At 39.5% G+C, this 24,948-nt stretch overlaps 1 non-coding gene and 1 pseudogene across 1 annotated transcript; both read right to left on the bottom strand.

The window, feature by feature from the left end:
• Positions 1 to 10,822: 10,822 nt before the first annotated feature.
• The window catches only part of LOC140857780 (uncharacterized), a 59,437-nt pseudogene continuing 45,311 nt past the window's right edge, over positions 10,823 to 24,948 (bottom strand).
• On the bottom strand, positions 22,782 to 22,890 carry LOC114912828 (small nucleolar RNA R71). Its single transcript, XR_003798751.1, has one exon. It is a non-coding gene; the product is annotated as a small nucleolar RNA R71 (small nucleolar RNA).

Genomic DNA, 24,948 nt, shown 5'->3' with positions numbered 1-24,948 from the left:
ACCGACGAAAGAAAAAATCCGAGGTCATGCACCAGAGAGGCAGAAGGCGATAGTCGAGGAAGTGGACAAACTCCTTAAGACCGGATTCATTAGAAAAGTCAATTATCCTGATTGGATTTCCAACGTTGTCCTAGTCAAAAAAGTAAACGGCAAGTGGAGGATGTGCATAGACTTCAAAAAGCTGAATAAAGCCTGCTCCAAGGACAGCTACCTCCTGCCCAGAATCGATCAACTGGTGGATGCGACCTCGGGCCATGAGCTCCTCACTTTCATGGATGCCTTCTCCGGCTATAATCAAATCAGGATGGCGTCGGAAGATGAAGAAAAGACTGCTTTCATTACTAACCGTGGCCTTTACTGTTACAGGGTCATGCCTTTCAGCCTAAAAAATGCAGGCGCAACCTACCAGCGGTTGGTGAACAAAATCTTCAAGGAGCAGATCGGCCGCAACATGGAGGTCTACGTAGACGACATGCTCGTAAAAAGCAAATCTTCTATGAACCACGTCGCAGACCTCGAAGAGACCTTCAGCGCCCTCCAAAAATATAAAATGAAGCTGAACCCGACTAAATGTGCTTTCGGAGTGACCTCAGAAAAGTTCCTGGGCTTCATGGTATCGGGGTGCGGAATTGAGGCCAATCCAAAGAAAATTCATGCCATCCAGGAGATGACCGCTCCAAGGTCGATAAAAGATGTTCAACGCCTTACAGGGAGGGTAGCAGCCCTGAATCGCTTTGTCGCAAGGTCGACCGAACGGTGCTTACCCTTTTTCCAAACTCTCAAACAGTCGAAGAACTTCTGTTGGACCCCTGAGTGCCAATAGGCGTTCGAAGAACTAAGGAGCTACCTCGGCTCACCCCCACTGTTGGCAAAGCCAGAGCCTGGAGAGGAACTATTTCTGTACCTGGCGGTCTCTCCCATGGCCCTTGTGGCAGTCCTTGTCAAAGAAGAAGCAAAAGTCCAACGGCCGATCTACTACGTCAGTCATGCATTGAAAGACGCCGAGACCAGGTATACCAAATTAGAAAAACTGACTTACGCCTTGTTGATTGCAGTCCGGAGGCTCCGACCCTACTTTCAAGGGCACACCGTAATGCTGCTCACCGACCAACCGATCAAGGTGATTCTACACCGGGCGGATGCCTCCGGGAGGATGGCAAAATAGGCGATCGAGCTCACAGAATTTGACATCAATTATCGACCCAGGTCAGTAGTGAAGGCCCAGATATTGGCAGATTTCATAGTGGAGTGTACTATCCCAGAGGAGGCCGAACCTGAACAATGCAAAATTGACGGCCCAAAATCCCGACCGAACTCTCCCAAAGAAGAAGCAGATCCCTTTGGTTGCTTTTGGGCCCTCTACGTGGACGGGTCTTCTAATATATCAGGCACAGGCGCGGGTCTGATCTTGATCAGTCTAGAGGGAGTCGTCGCGGAGTACGCTCTGCACTTTGAGTTCCCCGCAACAAACAATGGAGTAGAATATGAAGCTCTGATCGCAGGACTGAGGATCGCCAAAGAGCTGGGGATAGATCGGCTCCAAGTCCACAGCGACTCTCAATTAGTAGTGGGACAGGTCAACGAAAACTATGAAGCGCGGGAGGACAGCATGGTTAAATACCTTGAAAAGGTAAAGGGGCTCGTCCCCGCCTTCAGCAGCTTCGACATCAGATAGATTTTGAGGTTGGAAAATACCAGGGCTGACCTTCTCTCCAAGCTGGCAATGCTGGCTCTGGCCGAATTGTCCAAGGGCATTCTCTTTGAAGTTCTAAAGTGCCCGAGTACGGAAGAATCGCGGCCCGTGATGGAAATTGACCACGAGCCCAGCTGGATCGACCCACTGATAATCTATCTCAGAGACGGGGTTCTCCCCCAGGATGCAAAAGAGGCTCGAAAGCTCAGAAATCAAGCCTCCCGATACATCCTTTATGAGGGCAAGTTGTACAAGAGATCATACTCTTTGCCCCTTTTGAAATGTCTCCGGCCTTCGAAAGCTGACTACGCCTTGTGGGAGGTGCATGAAGGAATCTGCGGAAACCATTTGGGGGCTAGATCTTTATCCCACAAGTTGCTCCGCCAAGGGTATTACTGGCCGACAATGCATCATGACTCGATTGAATACGTCAGAAAGTGTGATCGATGCCAGAGATATGCCAATATCCAGAGACAGCCCGCCACCGAGCTTACACCCTTGAGCACCCCATGGCCTTTTGCGCAATGGGGGATGGACATCCTTGGACTCTTTCCCATGGCGTCGGGGCAGAGGAAGTTCCTCCTTGTAGCGATTGACTACTTCACCAAATGGGTTGAAGCCGAACCACTAGCAAAAATCACAGAAGCAAAAGTATAAGATTTCGTCTGAAAGTCAATCATATGCAGGTTCGATCTGCCCAGGACCCTAATCACTGATAATGTGCGACAATTCACGGGAGCAAGATTTGCCGAATTTTATGAAGATCTAAACATCTCCCACAACTTCACATCAGTAGCCCATCCTCAGGCGAACGGCGAAGCTGAGGTGACTAACAGAACCCTTCTGTAGGAGATCAAGACAAGACTTAAAAAGGCGAAGGAAACTTGGGCGGATGAACTTTATCATGTATCGTGGGCGTATCGAACTATCCAAAGACTGCCCACAGGGGAGACCCCCTTTGCTTTAGCCTTCGGAATGGAGGCCGTCATCCCAATTGAGCTTAAACTTCCATCGACATGAGTCGTGGCATTCAACGAACATCAAAATTTGCAAGGTCTTAAAGCCAACCTCGACTTGCTGGAAGAAAGGCGGGAGGTAGCTCAAGTTTGAATGGCAGCCTACAGACAGAAAGTCGCTCGCTATTACAACTCCCGGATCAAGAATAAAGTCTTTAGAGCAGGAGATCTAGTGCTTCGATGAGCTGCTGTCTCGCAACCTCAGGATCGAGGGAAGCTCGCCCCAAACTGGGAAGGCCCATATGAGGTCAAAGAAGTGGTCCAGCCCGAAACTTATTATCTCAAGGAGCTCGGAGGAGCAGACCTCCTGCGACCATGGAGCTCGAAAAACTTATGGATGTATTACCAATAACTTTATTTTAAATAAAAGTTGCATATCTACATGTCTTCCCTCTTGGTACTATCTTATATCGACAGGGCAGTCCAAACAAACTGTATCGGAAGCAGGAGGAAAACTTCATCTCGACAAAGTCGAAGACCCGGTTCCCTTTAGACCGGATGGAGGGAGAGGCCCTGCAATGCCCATATGCGCCCCCACGGCCCTGTTAGGGACAGGAGGAGAACCTCGCCCTAACTTGAGTAAAGTCGAAGGCCCGGTTCTCTTTAGATCGGATGGGGGGAGAGGTCCTACAACGCCCATATGCGCCCCCACGGCCCTGTTAGGGACAGGAGGAGAACCTCGCCCTAACTTGAGCAAAGTCGAAGGCCCGGTTTTCTTTAGACCGGATAGGGGGAGAGGTCCTGCAACGTCCATATGCGCCCCCACAGCCCTGTTAGGGACAGGAGGATAACCTCGCCCTAACTTGAGCAAAGTCGAAGGCCCGGTTCTCTTTAGACCGGATGGGGGGAGAGGCCCTGCAACGCCCATATATGCCCCCGCATCCCTGTTAGGGATAGGAGGAGAACCTCGTCCTAACTCGAGCAAAGTCAAAGGCCCGATTCTCTTTAGATCGGAAGGGGGGAAGGACCCAGCAACGCCCATATGCACCCCCACAGCCCTGTTAGGGACAGGAGGAGAACCTCGCCCTAACTCGAGCAAAGTCAAAGGCCCGATTCTCTTTAGACCGGAAGGGATGAAGGATCCAGCAACGCCCATATGTGCCCCTACAGCCGCGTTAGAGACAAGAGGAGGACCTCGTCCCAACCAGAGCTGAAACCTGTTACGACACAAATAGGGAAAGAACCTCGCCCCGACATCAATTAAAGTTCGATCATTCAAGACCAGAAGAGAAAAAGGGGAGACCTTCCCCAGCGGCCCCTTCGCAATAAGACTCCGTCCGGACTCCTACGGGAGCCGGACTTCGTCTCCGACTTCGACCGTCGGTAAACTCTATCCGGACTCCCACGGGAGTCGGACTCCGTCTCCAACTTCGGCTGCAGGCAAACCCCATCCGGACTCCCATGGGAGCCAGACTTCGCCCCGACTTTGCTTACAGGAGCCGGACTCCCGTAGCCTTATCGAGAGCGGAGGAAAAATTCTACTTGAAAAGTAAAAAGGGAGGAGGGGCTAAAAAGGAGGACGATGAACTACGTCAGTGATGAATGAAAAACAAACAGCGTCAAAGACGCAGAGAACCCCGTCTTAGTAAGGATTGGGGTTCTTATCGAGGATCCCAGCTCTCAAGGAAGCCCTCAACACAAATCCGAGATAAGATTTTCTCGGGATGATGAAAGATTAGACCTCCGAGCTCGAGCCCTGGTGGGGGGGCACCAAACCCAAGCAGCCCCAGACAAATCTGTGACCATGGATGAAAAGGATGGGTCGATACGATGGAGATCGGGTACCTCCGAATGACGCGAGGGTCGAAAAGAACCTCGACAAGCGATAATTCAACACGTGAGTATAAGAGGTAGCAGAAATTTCCCTTCTCGTATTATTCATCCAATATACATTATAGAGCCATTAAGGTTGAAGGAGAAGGATAACTGAAAAGCGAACCGACGTGACAACTATCGATAATCTACGGACGACGTCAAAAAAAAAAAGAAAAAAGAAAAAAGAAAAAAGAAAAAAGAAGAAAGAAGAGAGAAAAGGGGAAAAAGAAGATGAATAGAGAGAAGGAAATACAACAATAACAATGATAAAAGAAAGAAATTCGGCAAACAACAGTTCGACGCAAAGTGCGGACGAAGTAACAAAATCTCCTTCTCATTCTTCGATTAACAAGTTGTACGTTACAAGATCCGGAGGGCCAGGAAAAGAAAACATTATTACAAAACTCGAAAGGGATACACCGGAGGCCACTTCAAGCTGTAGACTTCTCTTTCTGGTTCTGTCCTTCCCAGCAGCATTTTCCAGTACGTGTGATAAGCCTCTCGACTCTCGCCCCCTGTCTTGTTCCGTTTCATCTCCAAAATCCCAATCCTAGGGGGAATAGGATGGGATAGAATTCAGGGAGCAGAAAAGGCGGCGGCAGTAGTGATGACGATCTGTTTCAAGAAGAACCAGGGTTACCCCAGAGGCAGCAATGGCGTCGGAGATATGCGCCACCACCGTGTGCTCCACGGAAACCACCGTCCTAGGCATTCCGGCAAGGTCGGCATGCGCTACTTCCACCGTCCCCGTAACAAGTTCTACTGCCCCACCGTCGGCGCCGACCGCTTCTGATCTCTCGGCCCCGATGACATCAAGGATCCCACCATGGCTTGTGACGACAGCCCTGCCCCCTTTACCGGTGTTGCCCCATTCAGCTACTCCGAAGTTCTCAGGCAGAACATCTTTACCGGTTGTCCCCGTTATTAAACTCCTATTGTTGAAAGAATTCTCCCTCAAGCCCCCTTTAAGGCGACAAGAACCCTCAGCGGCAGTTTGACAACTGGAGAACTCGTAGATCACTGTTCTCCTCCTCACACTCTTCCTAGTCCATGGCATCCTCTCGAGGTTGGTCTCCAGGGCGGAGGCCCCGGCGGGAGAACCCCTCAGAGAGACTCAGGGGACCAAAGATGATGGAGAGCCGGTGGAGATGGCAAGGACCGGCGCAAAGGATGCTCGAAGTCGGAAGGGGCACCGATGGAGTGACTGAGTGGCTGGGCTCTCAGGTGGAAGAAAGGCGTCAACCCACAGGCAAAGTGAAGCCCCCGGAGGAAAGACGGGGGCTTAAATAGGCAACAGAACCTGGCGCAGTTATGGTGGCAGATGTCCCTAGGCCAACCAATGCCCACCACGTGTCCCACTCACCGCGACATAGGGTTGACCGTTCGTGGATTTTTATGGCGTGATGCTTAGGATCACGTCCTGGTGGGAATTTCGAAAAGACTTTTCGGGTCGCCCTAATCGAAAAAAGGCTCCAGCATGAGCGTATTTAATGACAAAATATCTGGGGACGATCGTGCACAGGATTCAAAGGGGGTAACTTCAGCTGCAAAAATTTCTCTGTACTTCCTTCACTCGAAATTCGAACTCGAAAGTAGGGGGACAGGTGTTGGGTATAAAATACCTTCCAGTCGAAGTTCGTGACGGGGGTGACCCTCCAGGGATCCAGCTGACAAGCTTCGTCCGGACTCCTACGGGAGCCGGACTCCGTCTTCTACTTCGACTACAGGTAAACTCCGTCCGGACTCCTACGGGAGCCGGACTTCGTCCCTGACCTTGATTGCAGGTGGACTTCGACCGGACTCCTACGGGAGCCAGATCTCATCTCCGACTCCAGCTACAGGCAGGCTTCGTCCGGACTCCTACGGGAGCCGGACTTCGTCCCCCACCTCAACTGCTGGAAGGCTTCACCCGGACTCCCATGGGAGCCGGGCACCATCCTCAGCCTCGACTGCGGGAAGACTTCGCCCGGACTCCTATGGGAGTCGAGCTCCGCTCATGACTTCACCTACAGTTAAACTCCGTCCGGACTCTTACGGGAGCCAGACTTCGTCCCTGACCTTGATTGCAGGTGGACTTCGATCGAACTCCTACGGGAGCCAGATCTCATCTCGGACTCCAGCTACAGACAGGCTTCGTCTGGACTCCTAGGGAGCCGGACTTCGTCCCCAACCTCAACTGTGGGAAGGCTTCACCTGGACTCCCATGGGAGCCGGGCTCCATCCTCAGCCTCGACTGCGGGAAGACTTTGCCCGAACTCCTACTGGAGCCGAGCTCCGCCCACGACTTCACTTACAGGTAAACTCCGTCCGGACTCCTACGGGAGCCGGACTTCGTCCCTGACCTTGATTGCAGGTGGACTTCGTCCGAACTCCTACGGGAGCCAGATCTCGTCTCTGACTCCAGCTATAGGTAGGCTTCGTTCGGACTCCTACGGGAGCCGGACTTCATCCCCAACCTCAACTGCGGGAAGGCTTCACCCGGACTCCCATGGGAGTCGGGCTCCGTCCTCAGCCTCGACTGTGGAAAGACTTCGCCCAGACTCCTACGGGAGCCGAGCTCCGCCCACGACTTCACTTACAGGTAAACTCCGTCCGAACTCCTACGGGAGCCGGACTTCATCCCTGACCTTGATTGCAGGTGGACTTCAATCGGACTCCTACGGGAGCCAGATCTTATCTCTGACTCCAGCTATAGGCAGGCTTCATCCGGACTCCTACGGGAGCCAGACTTCATCCCCAACCTCGACTGCTGGAAGGCTTCACCCGGACTCCCATGAGAGTCGGGCTCCGTCCTCAGCCTCGACTGCTGGAAGGCTTCACCCAGACTCCCATGGGAGCCGGGCTCCGTCCCCAGTCTCGACTGCGGGAAGACTTCACCTGGACTCCTACGGGAGCCGAGCTCTGCCCACGACTTCACTTACAGGTAAACTCCATCCGGACTCCTACGGGAGTCAGACTTCATCCCTGACCTTGATTGCAGGTGGACTTCGACCGAACTCCTACGGGAGCCAGATCTTGTCTCCGACTCCAGCTACAGGCAGGCTTCGTCCGGACTCCTACGGGAGCCGGACTTCATCCCCAACCTCAACTGCTGGAAGGCTTCACCCAGACTCCCATGGGAGCTGGGCTCCATCCTCAGCCTCGACTGCGGGAAGACTTCGCCCGGACTCCTACGGGAGCCGAGCTCTGCCCACGACTTCACTTACAGGTAAACTCCGTCTGGACTCCTACGGGAGTCGGACTTCATCCCTGATTTTAATCGTAGGTAGACTTTGCCCGGACTCCTACGGGAGCCGGGCTCTGCCCACGACCCCAGCTACAGACTCCAATCGAACTTCAACCGACAAGTCTGGACCCACTGGCAGGCCGTAGTAACGGCCACGACTCTGCTCCACTCCCTGCGGCGGATCCTACGTGGCTCCATTACTCTCTGGCAGGCCATAGTAACGGCCACGACTCTGCTCCACTCCCTGCGGTGGATCCTACGCGGCTCCATTACTCCCTGGCAGGCCGTAGTAACGGCCACGACTCTGCTCCACTCCCTGCGGTGGATCCTACGCGGCTCCATTACTCCCTGGCAGGCCGTAATAACGGCCACAGTACTGCTTCACTTCCTGCGACGGATACTGCATGATTCTTCCATCTTATGGCAAGTCGCGACAACGGACGCCGCTCCATTCCCTGCGGCAGACTCCACGTGGCACGCCCCGGTGATAGCCACGGGTCCGCTCCACTACTCTTCGCAACAAACTCCGCCTGACTCTGGACAGCCCACTGCCAGATGGTTACGGATATCGCTATCAGTCTGCTGCCCCCTTTCGCCTATAAAAGAAGGCCCTAGATATGTTATTCTCTAAGCACTATTTTCTATCCAAAAACTCTGCTAAAATTTTTGTTCGAGCACTCCATTCTTGTTGAGGCAGAGAACTGACTTGAGCATCGGAGGATCTTGTCGGAGCAACCCCACCTCCAGTTTAGACTTCTTTTGCAGGTCCCGTCGGCGACCGCGACTCCCTCGACTCCAGCTTCTCCGACGCAAGCGGATTTTTGCACCAACACATATCATGGCACGCATCGGTCGACAGTTGTGCTACCCCAAAATATTTGCCTAGGGGTCACCCACTTTTTGCATGCTACCCCAAAATAATGTGTGCCAGTATTTGTCATGCACGTACACAATTAATTCATTGAATATATTGAAGTTCCAAACTGAAGTTGATGTATGATAGCACGCAGTTGACGTATCATGGCATGCAGGAGTCTTTAACTTAGTGTGCTCAAGCAAGCATTTGAAGCACACTAAGGCAGTTCCCCCCCCTTTTTGGGTTGTATAGCTGGGCAACATGGTCTCTATCTGATTGCATTAGGGATTGGAGGAATTAAACCTTGTGTCTCTTCCTTTGGTGCTGATCAATTTATTCAGAGGGAAGGCAGTCAGAGACCATGTGTCTCTTCCAATGCATCCCATGATATGTCAATTGCATGTCGAAATTCAGTATATTATTCATTTTGTGTATTATGCCAGGTGGTCTACCTATGTGTACCATGATACGTCAATTGCGTGTCAAAATTCAGTGTATTGTTCATTTTGTGTATTGTGCTAGGGGTCTACCTATGCATGCCATGATACATCAATTGCATGCCAGAATTCAGTGTATTGTTCATTTTGTGTATTGCCCTAAAATGGAAGTCACACATTCTTATTTGTATATTAGAGTCCAACTCCCTCAATTAGTCCTTGTCTAATTGTATTGTTCATTTTAGTAATTTCTCCTTGTGTTTCTTCTAGTTAATGTGAAAGAAGAGATAGAAGCATCTCTCTCTCAAATTCACTCTGAGCTATTTATGTAACTTATGCCCAATGGAGAAGCAGGTTTAGCTCTGCTGCACATCTAAAACTTGCAACAATGTGTTCTGACTAGGGTGAAGTGAGAAGCATGGTAGACTTTGATTCATGTTGGTGCATGATGCAATGTAGCTCATTCCTTGCTCGACTGATCACACATTGATTGCAAATATGGAAGTGCCAAGCATGCCATGCATTGCAATATGCCCTAGTGAAAATATTTTGTTCACTTCAGTAAGACAAAAGCCATGCACTTAAGTAGTTTTCTTCGGGAAAGGTGCTACTGTAACTTTGACAAAATCAATGTGACACATCACCCCTATGACAAGCAAGTTGCCTCATGGGATCAATAGTTATTCTTAGTCTGGACACATTATATAATTTTCAAATAGTCTCTGCATGTCAGAAATTGTGTGCAGTAGAATCTATCACCAATGAATTCAATCTAATTTGTCAATTGTATGTCGGAATTTAGTGTATTGTTCATTTTGGGATTCATTAAACTATATGTATTATTAAATTAACTGCATACAGGATTTATTTAACTATGTATAATATTAAATTAATTATGTGGTATTTAATTAATTGCATGCTATGATACATCAATTGCATGTCAGAATTCAGTATTAATTTAACTGTATATAGTGCTAAATTAACTATATGCATTATTGATTTCGAAACTTGCAGTGCTACTTTAACTTTGTACAGTGTTAAATTAACTGTGTATAATATTAAATTAACTGTATACAATATTAATTTAACTATATGTAGTATTAATTTAACTGTATATATTATTAATTTAACTATGTACAGTATTACTTTAACTATGTACAATATTAATTTAATTGTATACAATGTTAATTTAATTCTATACAATGTTAAATTAACTGTGTGCAGTATTAAATTAACTGTATGTAATATTAAATTAACTATGTATAATATTAAATTAACTATGTACAATATTAATTTAACTATATACAATGTTAAATTAATTATGTGTAGTATTAAATTTACTATGTGCAATATTCATTTAACTATATGCAGTATTAAATTAACTTATGCATTATTGATTTAACTGTATGCAGTATTACTTTAACTGTGTACAATATTAATTTAACTATATATAATGTTAAATTAACTGTGTGTAATATTAAATTAACTATGTGTAATATTAAATTAACTATGTGCAATATTAATTTAACTATGTATAGTATTAAATTAACTATATGTATTATTCATTTAACTATGTGCAGTGTTACTTTAATTATGTACAGTGTTAATTTAAATGTGTACAACATTAAATTAACTAAAAAAATATATAAGTTAAAATCAAAAGTAATTGATTAACTGAAAAAAGATACATAAAGATTCTATTTAATAAGTTTATAATAAATAGCACTTTGGCAATGTTCAATCATTCTACTTCTCTCAAAATAACTCTAATAGTACATGTTACTCAATAGCCTCATTACAAGTCCTTCTATTGTGTCATTCTTTCCTGCATTGCCCACAACTATTATTTCTTGATGAATCCATTTGTGAAGCTCTTCTCTTCTTTCTAGGTCTACCAGGATAAGTCTTCAATATAGAAGGTAAAATATGTATCTCATCTGATGTACTCTGACTTAACTCGATATCAAAAATTGAATTGATAGATTCAAAATATATTGTTCTATACATTTTAGTCAGAAAATAATTATCAGTGAAATGATATAATGATCTACCGACCTTCCCAATGCACACACATGCATGTTTACATGGTATTCGAAAGATTTGCCATTCACCATAAGAGCAATTGTATTCCTATAGGTCAAACTTACATGAGTACTTTGTGTCTTTTACATCATAAATCATTGATGTAAAGATGGATAACCTTCGATCCTCTTCTATATTTTTTGCAGTACCTTTTCAGGATCGGGGCAAAGATGGGTTTGTATGCTGTAACATCGAGTCTGTCTATCGTGCATCAATTGTATAATTTAGAGTCTTATATGATCAACCATTTGAGAAATAAGAAGATGTTGAGCCTCCAAGATCCAACTATTAAAACATTCAGCCACATTAGATGTCATAATATCTTAGCATGGACCTGAAAAGGCTAAATTTGCCCAATACTCTGGCTTCGCATGCATTATAAAGTTACCTGTACTTGAGACTTTTGCTATAAGTTTGCTAATTAATTTTTGAAAAATATTCAATCTTGGAGTATATGCAGCAGCATTTAATAAATCAACCAATCTTTTCCTTTCAACTGCACGATAATGGATAAGTATCTACATATAAAACAATGAAATGTTAACATATATAGCACTTGTATGTTAACATACTCAGATATTTTAAACATGCAACTTAAAAATTAAGAAAAAGATGTTGTATATCTGATTTTTAAAATTATCTATGATATGACATATGTAGTATGAGTGATAGCCATCAGTAAAGTACTTTGGCACTACTTTTATAAGCCTCTGGTGTCTATCTATCATAATTATGAATGGGTGTCTATGATAGTCGACACAAGACTCTAAGGCTCCTTTGAGAATCCAACAAAACCAATCCCAATTGTCATCATTTTCTGTATCAACAACAGCAAATGCTATGGAGAACATATCATCATTCGCATCTTTGCCCGTAGCACCAAATAAAACTTCTCCATCCTTATGCTTAATAAATATTGCATCTATGAATATCAAAGGTCTACAACCTTTAATGAAACCATTGATTGAGGCTTTAAATGAAATGAATATACATTTGAATCGATCCTCGAAGGTTTCATACTTTGCTATGCTGCCAAGGTTCATCTCAAGAATGGCATCGCAATTCCATTCTATTCATTCATAAGATACTGACCTCTGACCATAGAGCTCCTTCATAGCAACCTCTTTCCCACGCTAAGCTTGATGATATGGTAATTCGATACCAAATTCATGATGAATATTTTTTACAATATCACTTGACCTATACAAAGGCATATCTTGAATTTTTTCTTTCACAATATTTGAAACCCAATGCTTCGAAGCCTTAGGATGAGATCGATCTTGCAATCCCACTCTGCATGTATGTTCATTGTTTTAATTGCGAATCTATCTTGATTTTTCAGGTGGAAAGTATGAATGCGCCATCCACATCCTGTATATGCACACTCAACGGTCACATGTTGACGATCATTCTTTACAAATACAAAATCTCTGTAATTTGCAATGCAAAAATTATGAATTGTATCATGAAAGGTTTCAACATCCTTGAATTCTTGACCTACACCCTCTATAGAGTTCTTCCAAGCATCTATTGTGTTCTTTGGACTTGGTTTATCTTCAATAGTACCTCTTGTTTCTTTGACTACTCGAATAAAATTATTTGAACTGCCAAACAAGAAAAATAAGATGAATTACTCTTCTGACAATTTTTGAAACAATGGATAGTTTTAGCATTTTGGGATGGGCCACTTTTTTCGTAATGTAAAATGGTCACCTCATATTGATTATTATATTAGGTGATTTAATCTAATAAACAAATATTAAAAAAAATTATACATAGACTTTGTATTACCTCATGTTGATAATCACATTAGGCGATTCAGTCATCAATGCTGAATGATATACAACCATGTCAATTATTGCAGCTTTTAATTTTAGATATATTTTATACATATTCCTAACATCCTTATCTACTGCGAGCATAACGAGCATTCTCGAATTGTTAGAAATATAGAATTTTATATCGATTATTGTAGGGGATAAATGCTTCCATCTCTCCACTATTTCATTGAAAATATAATTGAGAGTTGTATCTTGCGAAATTAAAATAATATGGGCTTCAATACCATAAAAGCATACAGCCATAAAAATAGGATTTTCAATGTTCTTACAATTTATGACTGTTAGAAATCTAGATGAAGTCTTTTAAAAAGGAAAGATCTTTAGAACTTGAACAACTCAACAAAACAAGAAGAAAGTATTTTATCATGAAGGAGAGAATCAATGCATATTTGAATCTTAGTATCATGATGATTTCAGTGTCAATGAAATCATTTATTTGGCAAGGCTAAGTAGATTTTCTAAATAGGGTAGTTTCGTCAAGTGGAAAAGTCCAAGAAACCTAAACGGGGTAAATTTTAAAAAAATTTGTTTACAATCTTAACCAATGGGAAGAAAGATTTATTGTGAAGGACACAGTTAATACAAACCTGAATGAGATAACTTCATCAAAAGAAGAAGGCCAAAAACACCTAAATGGGACAACTCCGACAATCCCTATTATTTCCAATCTTAACAAATAGAATTTTACTTGGTAATAGGTAGTTCGAATAATCAGGGAACCATAGAATAGAACATCAAAAAATCTGGATACCAGGGAAAAAGGAATGTCCTTACAACAGCAATCAATGTCAAAGGATAACTTAGGTATTTTTAAAAGTTGAATAGCACCAAAAGGATATTCTATTAAGTAAACCTAAAAGGAGGGACCAAAAGTTGTACTTCTAATCAATAGGGAGTTTTTGTTAGAGCAGCGTCAAAGGGAGGATCGATAATTAAATTTGCAAAAAAACCCCTAACATTTGTTTTAGTTCTCAGACCTGCCGTTCACTTCAATGTTAAAGGAACCAAGCATTTGAAATATTTATCGAATCAGCAATGCATTTTATCGACTCCAACTGACTGCTGATGAGAAATTGGAGACATCCATGTTGAATCAGATAGCTAGGGATAGGAAAATCATAAAATGACTAAAATATCCCTTGAAGCAGTGTAGAACAACCCTAGTTCGAATATTTTGTTTTTATTGGGATGAATTTTATGGCTCAAATTAAGTTTTTGTCCAATGCTTATTTAGGTGGTTTACTCCTTGAAGCCCCTATATGCGGTCGGCTTTTCAATAATGAAATGAGGGGAACAAGTGCCCGATTCACTTAGGTGATGCACCTCCTCAGCTTTTCTTTCTTAATTCCTTCTCATATTTCTTCTTTTTGTTTCTTTTCTTCATCCCAATATCCTTTTCATTCTATATGAAAATTAATATTTGGTCCTTAAACATATTTTATTGTTATTACATATAAAATAGAATGGTTGTCATAGCTCTGACCTTGATAAAAGGAGAACTCACCCCATATAGCATGGCTATTTTTGAGGCCTTGAATCTTCAGGTGACTAATCTATTTTCAAATTGGCAACTTTTTTGGTCAGTCTTTCTCTCATACCTTCTAGGTATTTTTATGTATTTTTTTCTCATATCTTGTATGTATTTTTATGTAGTTCTCTTATGTGAATTCATGTTCATTGGATTTTATGTTGGCTATCAACCTACTATAAGATGAATTGGCTGAAATAAAAATGTTGAGATGGATATGTGGTAATATAAGAAAACATAGAAAAAAATTGAAGTCATTCATAAAAACGTAGAGATAGCATCAATTCAAGATAAATTGAGAGAAAGGTGAATTAGATATTTTGGACATATACAATGGAGGCACAAGACTGCACTTGTACAAAGAAGTGATTTGATACATGTAGAAAGAGAGGTATAGGTAGACTGACAATTTCATGAGATGGAATAGTAAGGAAGGACTTTATATCTCCATATCTTTCAATAAGTTTGGCCCTAAACAGAGCAATGGAGAAGTAGGTTTTATGTAGATAGCCTCAACTAATTTGGGATTAAGGCATGGTTGAGTTGAGTTTAGATATTCTTATGCAAAAATCTTATGATACCTTTTTTTTCCTTTTTTTGCATTCTTACATGGGTTATAAATAAATTCCATGGTAGCATACGCTGTATTAAGTTCATTCCTTGTTCCAAGATGCGTTGACTGCCAAGCAAGAGGGGTTTATGTGTAATAGTAATGGATATGCATGTGAAGGTGGCTATAATGATGTTCATTTTTCACCACTCCGGACTACAAGAAATGTTCTTAATCAGCAAGATGGCTGACTTTTATGTGGATTTAAAATGGATCTTGACCCTGTTACTGAATAGGACGTGTTTTCTCAGTATATTTCCTCTCAGTTGTTACATGTTTAAACTTTAATTTCAGATTCAATATCCTCTCACTTGTTATGGATTCAAAATTGAATTTCACATTCGATGTTAATATGTATGTCTTTACTAGAATTGGACAGACATGTGCAATCGTAGTTGTTCTCTATTGTATGTTTATTGAAAGCTGGGAAGGGGAAGCATTTTATTTGTTTTACCTGGATTATGGAAAGTTGGAGGAATGGGGTCATTCAGATTGTTCGTTTTGGAAGGAAATTGAAAACTCAAAATTTCTTCCATCTTTTTCCAACCAAACCTCTAGCTTTTATGAAGTTTAATCCCACATTGGAAAAAGCAAAACTAGTAAAGAAGTTTATTTTGGAGATCCTTCTCTTAGGCCTGTGAACATGTGCGCACAACCCAATTCAAACCATCCCACATGCGCATGATTGTGCCACGCCCACATTTGTGGTGAGGCCTACATTTTATTTCTCCGATCTTTATTTTTTCTGAACATTATGTTTTGCCTGTTAAAAATTTGCTAAAATGTTTTTGCCCGTTTTGCGATTAGTTAAGTTGTTTCCATCCGTTTTGTGATTTGTTAAGTTGTTTCCATCTGTTTCATGCTTTGTTTCTATCTATTTATAGTGGATGGTTATGAGATTAATGTTGGATTAGCTAGTCCGTGGGCCTATAAAATGGCCCTATGGTGGAGTGGTTTAGGGGCAGAGAAAATACTTGCTCCTTCCTCTCTTCTGATCTCGTTCATCTTCTCCACCAGTGTTTTTTTTTTTAAAAAAATCTTTTTTTGATCTTTAATCGTTCATCTGCTGGTTGAAGCTCTATCGTTTTCTCCATGATCATGGGGGAGGCCTCCGGTTGTATTTTGAGGTGGATTTCTCAAGTCTGATCCCACACGAGGGTCAAAAATCATCTTAAGATAGTGTACTGCATGCCTTCGATTTGTAAGCTTTAGGTTGATTTAATATTAATTTAATATTTATTTTATACTAATTTAATATTAATATTTGTTTGTTAGTTTAATTAGATTGCAATCGGCTCTTGTGGGAAATAATTTTCATAATAATTTAAGGCGAGGCCTGTTTCGATTGTGATTTAATTACTAACATCTATCAAATTTCTTGGCATAATAATTATTTTGTATAATTAGTTCTGTTAGTGATAGTGTAATATTTACGTCATCTTAACTTTCTCATCTTAATATGATAAGTTTGAGTTAATGATAGTATTTATTTTTCCTGCTAATAGCTTATTGAAAATTTAATTTTTTCATAAAAAAACTTAAATTTCTATATATCAGTTCTGTTCAGCATTTAAATTTTTATTTATCAGCTCTGTTTCATATTAAAATTTATTTAAATTTCTATTTATTAGTTTTGTTCAGTATTAAATTTATTTCTTACCGTTAGTAGAAAAATAATAAGTCTTTATAGATAAATTAGTGATATGGAATCACTAAAATATTTTGATATATATTTTTTTCAACTCTTTTGTCTTATAGTCTTATTCCTTAGTCTTCCTTTGAGAATTTTTCCTATTGGTTTTGAAGATTTATCTAGTCTTAAATCTGATAGGTTCAATGAAAAATATTTTCTTAGGTGGCAAGAACAATTAGAAGCCTGATTGGTATCTTTAGGTTTGTTATCTGCTCTAGAAAAATCACTAACATTTGAATCATCCTCCTCTTACAAAGATTCAAAATCTTCTGAAGAGATAGATTATCACTGTAGGTTTAGAATTCTAAGCTGCCTATCTGATGAACTATATGAAACTTATAGAAAATATAAGACCTCTAAATATCTTTGGCAAGCTTTAGAAGAAACCTATATCCAAGATAATGAGGGGGCTATAAGGTTCACCATTTTTGACTTTCATAATTTTAAAATGGTGGACCATATATCTATCAATGATCAAATTCATTAATTTCAGAATCTAGTCCAAGAGATTCATAGAGGGGATCTATTTTGGATGAAAACTATCAAGTATCATGCTTGATAGACAAGCTTCCATCCTCTTGATCTCAATTTACCTGTGACCTTAGAAGATCATAGTCTTCCCTCAACCTTAGGACTGTTCTTCAATCTATTAGGATAGAAGATCAATTAAGAATTAGAGAGATTCAAAAACATCAAGAAAACCAACTTCAAACTAAGGTTAATCTAACTGAATCTCAAAACCCACATCCAAATCCTATAGGTCAAACTTATAGAGGTCAAAACCTAAATTTCAGAGCTAAAGGAAAGAATTTTAAAGGAAAGGGTAAAGCTAGGTTTTAAAATCAAAAGCCTAAGTCTAACAATCAAATCCAAAAATCTAAGAAATAACGTAATGAGAGGTTTTGCTTTGTCTGTGGTCGAGACAACCATCTTGCATCCAAATATTTCTATCGAAAAAAGAAGAACATTTTCTATAAAAAGAAGAATATGAAAAATCAAAATCAAACAAAATCTTTGGTCAAATTATAGAAGGAGAACCATCTTCTTTTATGTCAGTCTCTTTTTTTCTATCTGTCAATTTAACCTACTGAGATTTGGAGTGATGGTTAGATACCAGAGCCAACATCTATTTCTGTTCTAATAGATCTTATTTTTCATCATATTAGGAATCAAGTGGAGGAAGTGTAATCTTGGGTGATGGAACAGCTATCAAAGTTCTTGAAAGTGGAACAGTTAACCTGAAATTTACTTCAGGAAAAACTTAAATTCTTTGAAATGTGCAGCTTGTACCAGCCATAAGAAGAAATTTGTTTAGTGGTTCTTTTCTAGTCTAATTAGGTTTTAAGATTATTTTAGAATCCAATAAAGTTGTAATTTCTAAGGGAGATGTATATATTGGAAAGGGCTTTGTGTCCAAAGGATTGTTCAAGTTACATGTATTCTCTCCTTCCAAAATTAATGAAATTTCAGTTAGTTCTTCTTCATCTTTTGTGCTAAATTTTAAATTTTATGGAACATGGCATGGAAGATTAAGACATCAATTTTAAATCAATCAAAAAAATATTTTGCCTTAACTTGTTTCTAAAATTTAATTTTGATCAAAATTTAAAATGTGAAGTTTGTGTTCATACCAAATAGCCTAGAAAATCTTTCAAGCCTGTAGCTTTTAAAGATACTCAAATTCTCAAACTTATTCATAGTGATATCTATGATTCTAATAGAGGACCAACCCATGGAGGTAGTTGATGCGTGTCGTAGTACATCAAAATTAATCCAACTCACTACTATGTAGATAGGCTGAGTCAGGGTCATATCCATAAGGATCTAAGTCGATTATTTTGAAAATGCCAAAGAAAAGAATAATAGATTCAAGAAACTAAGAAAGAAGCATGAAAATTATAATAAAAGACAACTAAACCAAGTTGATCTTCTCGCTACACCCGATAGTGGATGTGTTTCCTTGAATCCTTCATCTTCCTCTATGCAGACAGCAGCAAGATGGTTGGAAGACTTGATCTAAAAACTCTAAGAAAAAAAAATAGATGGAAGAAGATATATAGAAGAGAAAAAGATAATAGCACTAGGATTAAGATCTCTCTTAGATTTGATGGAAAGCGTGCTAGGGTTAGGACCTCCCCTAGACTTATGGAGAAGAAAGAAAGAGAGATGGGGACAACAGCTTAGAGAGAAACTTAGACGTTGGCTTCATTGGAGAAGATGGAGGCCTTGAAGTTCTATTTATAGAGTGGAAAGGCTAGGATTTCATAAAAAGAGAGGTAGGAGCGTGAATAAGGACCTTTGAATCTTCATGAAGAGTGATCTTTTAATCTGAGCCTTTGAGATTTAAGTTGTGCTCACACTGGTTTCATTTATCTTCTAATCTGGGCCCTTGATTGGAGAGGCTGCTTCTTAACTCTTGATCTTTAAGTCGCGTTCACACTGAAATAAAAGCTGGTTGCCTGGTTCACTCAAATCTGATCTAATTTAAATCTAATTTGAATCGTATGAATCCAAACTTCCCATCACCTGCAAAATAGACTAGAGAACATCAAATTTTAATAAAATAATATCAATTATTATAATATTTAATATTTCTAACAGCTTAAATTAAATATTCATCACATCTTCTAACTTAAATTTTTACTCATCCTCGAGTAAAATAGATACATTAGCATTGTGCACCAAATTATCCTTGAATCGAAAGTTATTCTAGATATTTCTAACTGTAGTGGATATCCAGCTAGACCATTAAAGAGGTACTTTATTGGATTATCAATTCGATCCAATTAGTGATTGAGTATTAGCCATAAAAATTTTTAGAAATCTTCTTTCATCGACTCCCCACTCTTCTCTTTAAATTCTCTAACTTAATATGGATTTGGTGTAGTGTCTTTTTGCAGTTTTTTCCCTTTATTCTTTCTCTTTTTTTAAAAAAAAAATATTTATATGTATAGTCAGTGCAATGTTCTAACTCTTTAAGCTTTCTAATTGACTCTTGTAGTAAGCTTTAGATCAATGACTCCCAAACCAGTTGACTTTAGGGCATTATGTGTAAAATACCCCTTAGGCTTACTGACTCGAGTCAAAAAGGCTACGAGTTAAAATTAACTATATAAGAGATTTCTTCACATTTTTACCTTTTGACATTGATAAGTGGTATATTTTTACATTTATTGTAGGTATTTTTGATAATTTATAGTGCTAACATCTTCTTAAAAATCCTAATTTCATGAATTTATTGAATTTTCTTAAAAAATAAGTGATTTTGAAAAAAAATATGAAATTAGATATATTTATAAAAAAATAGATGTTAATTTAATTGAGTAATTTAAGCACCAAAATAATGAAAAAATTTTTAAAAATTTAATGCATATTTTTCTTATTTTTCAGGTGAAAATCGAAGCGAAAATGGAGCCAAAATATTCTAAAAAAAAATATTATCTCCGGTGCACGGTGGACCGGTCGGTCGGTCCACAGACACAGGGCATGGTCCACAGGAAATTTCACATGGTCCACAGGCATGGCTCACAGCGAGAGAGGGGTTTTTGTGTGATCCAACGACTGAGATTTAATCTGACTTAGATCCAACGGCAGCTGTTCATTGTCGGTTTATAAGAGGACTCTTTTGCGTGATCTGATGACCAAAATTTCATCAAAACCTAGATCGAACGGCTGTGGTTTGATCCGACTTTAATTCAGATTAAAACAAAAATTTTTTGGGCAGATCTGGGCGGTCCGAAGCTGATCCGACGGTCAGAAATATTCCTAAGGAGATTAATACGATTTGTAAGAGTTTTAGGACTCCTTTTCCTACCAAAAAATTATAAAAAAATTATCTATAAATAGAGAATCTAGGAATAAGCTTTGAAAGTAAAAAAAATTGAATAAAAAAAATATATAAAAAAAATTAAATAGCTTTAGGGACCCAAAGAAAAGAAGGAGAAAAGTCGGTTCGCTCTACGGAGTACGATGGAAGATGGAGAGGTCATCAACCATCTTCCTGATGAGGCTTGACTGATCAATTTTAGATTCTTATTATAGTTTTATTTTTATTTTATTTTATTATTCTTTTTAAATTTTTTGTACTTAAATTTTAATTTCAATTAATATAAAATTTATTTTTCTACACTTTAAATTTTTATCTTTTATTTTTTGTACGTAGATGTTAGGATCTAATTAGTAGATCTTAGTACCAATTTATTTTTATATTTTTTTAAATTTTTATTATTTATTTTTATTATAAATAGATGCTAGGATCTATTTAGTAGATCTTAGTATCCAATTTATTTTTTGCACTTTTAATTTTTGTTTTCTAACTTAAATTACTTTCTCCAAAATTTTATTTTTTTATAAAATTAAAGATTTTAAATCAAAATCCTATCTTTTTTGTAGATTCAATCCGACTCACTACTTTCTACATATTTTTAATTTTTATTGAAGTCAGGATTTGATTGATAATCACGGTGTCCTAACGACAGCATTGCGATCGTATCAAATTTTTGACACCGTTGTCGGAGAAGGCACCAATTTTAATGTTTGATTTTTTTGATTTTCTTGTGACTATTATTTACTAACTTTTTTTATCTTTTTATAAAAAAAAATTCAAAAATTCAAAAAAAAAGAGAGATAGAAAGCTTCCAAGTTGGTGAGATCAATCCTAACCCTAGCCTTAACTATTTTTTTAGTATTAATTATTATTTTTTTTAATTAACCTAAAATTCATCCACATAAACCTAATAAAAATTACATGACAAGAGTAGAAACTTAATTTTTAGGAGTATTTATCATTGTAGATTTATTTTTGATGATCGTTGGAGACAAGATAAGCTTTTAAGTTTTATTAGTTTCATGCATCTAATTTAGTTGCATAGAACCCCTTGTTTGAAATTGGTTGTGCATATTCATCTCAAATCAATTTAAGGGCAACACCCATAACAAGATAAGGTAGAGATTTCATCACCCTCCCTTGACTCAAAAACAACCAACCAACATCCCACATTAACCCTAGCCTAACTAAAATCAAGTAGACATTGGCCCTTAGTATTAATCGAGTTCAGTTTTGAGTATTGTGGTTAAGTCAAGTGCAAAGTAAGTCTGGACTCACTCCTGAAACTGGTGTCTAAGGCTAGAGGTTATAAAGGCTCAGCCTAAGTAAATTTATAGTTATTTAATTGGTTTCGTTAGCTTACCTAGCCAATTCAATTGATGTCTAAGGCAAGCAATGGGAGGACCTCCACAATCCCATCTCTTACCTGGCTAGTTGAAGGAAGTGAGAACAAACTCAATTTGTATCTAAACTAAGCCACTCTATATTGAACTGTTAGGTCTAAGAAACCCATAGGTGTCTAGGTTTAATTGTTTGCTAACTTGATTGTAATTAACACTAAACCATAACTAATTCTTCCCACCTTACGTATCTAGGTCTAGGGCTCTTTCTTTCTTCTATCTCCTTTTTCTCTTAAAAAAAAAATGAAACAAAAACAAAACTTGAATCATACATTAGGGTTTGCACTGGTATATGCAAGGTAGAAGATCTCTCTATCCTAACCTAGTTGAACCCAATCCTGAGATTGAACGGTTGATTCATATTAAACCTGAAAATCAGATGGCTGGAGATCCTAGAGAACCACCTAGGCAGATGAAAGAATATTTTATTCCTTCCACCTATAACCCATCGACTTGTATCCACTTTTCTGATATCCCTACAAGCCACTATGAGATCAAGTCGACCACAATCCAGATGCTTCCATCTTTCTATGGGAATACTAATGAAGATCCTTACAAGCATCTGGATGAGTTCTTAAAAATTTGTTCCATGATGAAAATTTAAAATTTTACTGATGATGCACTTAGATTGACCTTATTTTTCTTCTCACTTAAAGACAAAGCCAAGTACTGGCTTGGCACAATAGGAAGACCAATCCAAACTTGGGCTGAAATGCAGCACGAGTTTCTTAAGAAATTCTATCTCATAGGTCGAACCAACACCATGAGATGAGCCATCACTAGATTTGCTCAGCTTTCAGGAGAACAAATTCATGAATCATGGGAGAGACTTAAGGAACTTCTTAGAAAATGCCCACGCCATGGTCTATCTAAGTGGCAAATTGTTCAAGCTTTTTATGAGGGTTTAGGTGACCAATACAGACAGATGGTAGATGCATCTTGTGAGGGTGCATTCATGAGTAAAAGTGAGAATGAAGCCTACACTTTATTTAAAATTTTGAGTAAAAATTCAATCAATCATGCTTCATTATCCTCCTACAAAAGATCAATCCCTCACCAAAAGTGAACAAGAATTTTTGAGATCAAGCAAACAGACTCTAGTCCTAAGGCCAATCTAAACCTAATAGCCCAAAGATTAGATAAAGTCAATCTTCTTGCCCAAAAATTTGATCAGTTCCTAGCATTAGGTCAACAATCTTCTGCACAATACACACCACCACCTAATTATCAAGAGATTTGTTCTATTTGTGCTAGCTCGGCTCATCATGTGAGCGAATGTCCAACGACTGCACAGTTTTCACCTTTCATCCAAGAACAAGTTCAAGCTACTCAAGATTACTCTAATCCTATCAATAACCCATTCTTAAATGCATATAATCAAGATTGGAAGAACCATCCTAATTTTTTTTGGAGACCCCAATAGACTCAGGCTCAGATCTAAATTCTTTCTTTGCAAAACTTTCAGAGTAGGCTCCAATATCAAAACTATGCTTACAATAGTGGTCAGCCTAGTCAGCCTACTCAGTCATCTTATTACAATCAGCCATTATACCCACCTCCTCAACAAACCAATCTAGCCAACGATAGATTTAGCCAACTTCAACAAATGATCATGACCCAACAGCAATCTCTCGTCAGGTTAGAAGAACAAATAGATCAATTAACTGAGTCTACCATGAGGAGAGAACTAGGTCAATTGCCAAAAGAACTAATACCAAATTTTGAAAATGACCCACCCATCCACCAACTACCTGGACTAAGTCATCAATCCAATGTCCCACTTAAGAATCCTGAATTTGAAATTGATATAGTAATCTCTGAGCTTACAAGAGATAAAATTCTTAAGGACTCATACCAAGACCAGGTGAGTGAGGCTAGTACTGATGATAGCCGAAATGTAAATTTGAAAGAACATGTTAGTATTGAGACTAATCTGATAGAAGAACCTGAGCTCAAAATTGATACTGAGAAGATAGTAGATGAGTTACCCGAGATATATTCATCAAAAATTTCATTCCCTTCAGCCTTAGAAGCCAGTTCTTCCACTTTAAAATTACCTCCTCCAGAACTGCAGTCATCTTTGATCACACTTGAGAATACATATTTAAAATCAAAAGATACCCTTCTAGTGCCTATTTCTTCAAACTTAGCTCCTAACCCAAAAACTCAATTCATGAGTATTTTAAAAGAACAAATAGGAAAAATAAAGCTCTAATAATTGAGAAAAAAGTTAATGAAGCACATACAGAGAGAGAACAGAATCAGAAGAAGAGAAATAGATTTGGTGAAATTCAAGGATGAAATTAGAATAATAAAGGTCCAGTAAAGAATCCGGTAAATGATAAGAATCGTGAGAATGAGATGGCTAGATGTTCGAGATGTGGTCGAAGAGAGCATAAGTCTTCTAATTGCCCATGGAATACTGGTTCTTATTTTAGCTGTGGACAGAAGGGACACAAAATTACAGATTGCCCCCAGAGGAATGAGAATAGATCCACACAAACAAAAGATGAAGGTCAAAGGCCAAAAACTCAAGGAAGGATCTATGCACTCACACAACAGGATGCTCAGTTCTCTAATGCTGTGGTGACAGGTATCATTCCTGTATCTGGTATTTATGCTTCTGTTTTGTTTGATTCTGGTGCTACACACTCTTTTATATCCACTACTTTTATTAGACAACATGATATAGTATGTGAACCTATAAAAACTAAATTATTTGTTGAGACACTAGTAGGTGATATTTTGAGTACCGAAAGTATGTGCAAGTTATGTAGTATCAGAATAAGAGAAAGAGAATTACCGACAGATTTGGTGATCCTAGACATACATGATTTTGATGTCATTCTAGGAATGGATTGGCTTGCTACTTATCATGTCTCTGTGGATTGTCATGGAAAGAGAGTGAACTTTCAAATACCGAGA

This window comes from Elaeis guineensis, chromosome 5 (genome assembly GCF_000442705.2).
Source record: "Elaeis guineensis isolate ETL-2024a chromosome 5, EG11, whole genome shotgun sequence".
NCBI lineage: Eukaryota > Viridiplantae > Streptophyta > Magnoliopsida > Arecales > Arecaceae > Elaeis > Elaeis guineensis.
The sequence above is the reverse complement of the archived record's forward strand: the minus strand, read 5'-3'. Positions and strand labels throughout refer to the sequence as shown.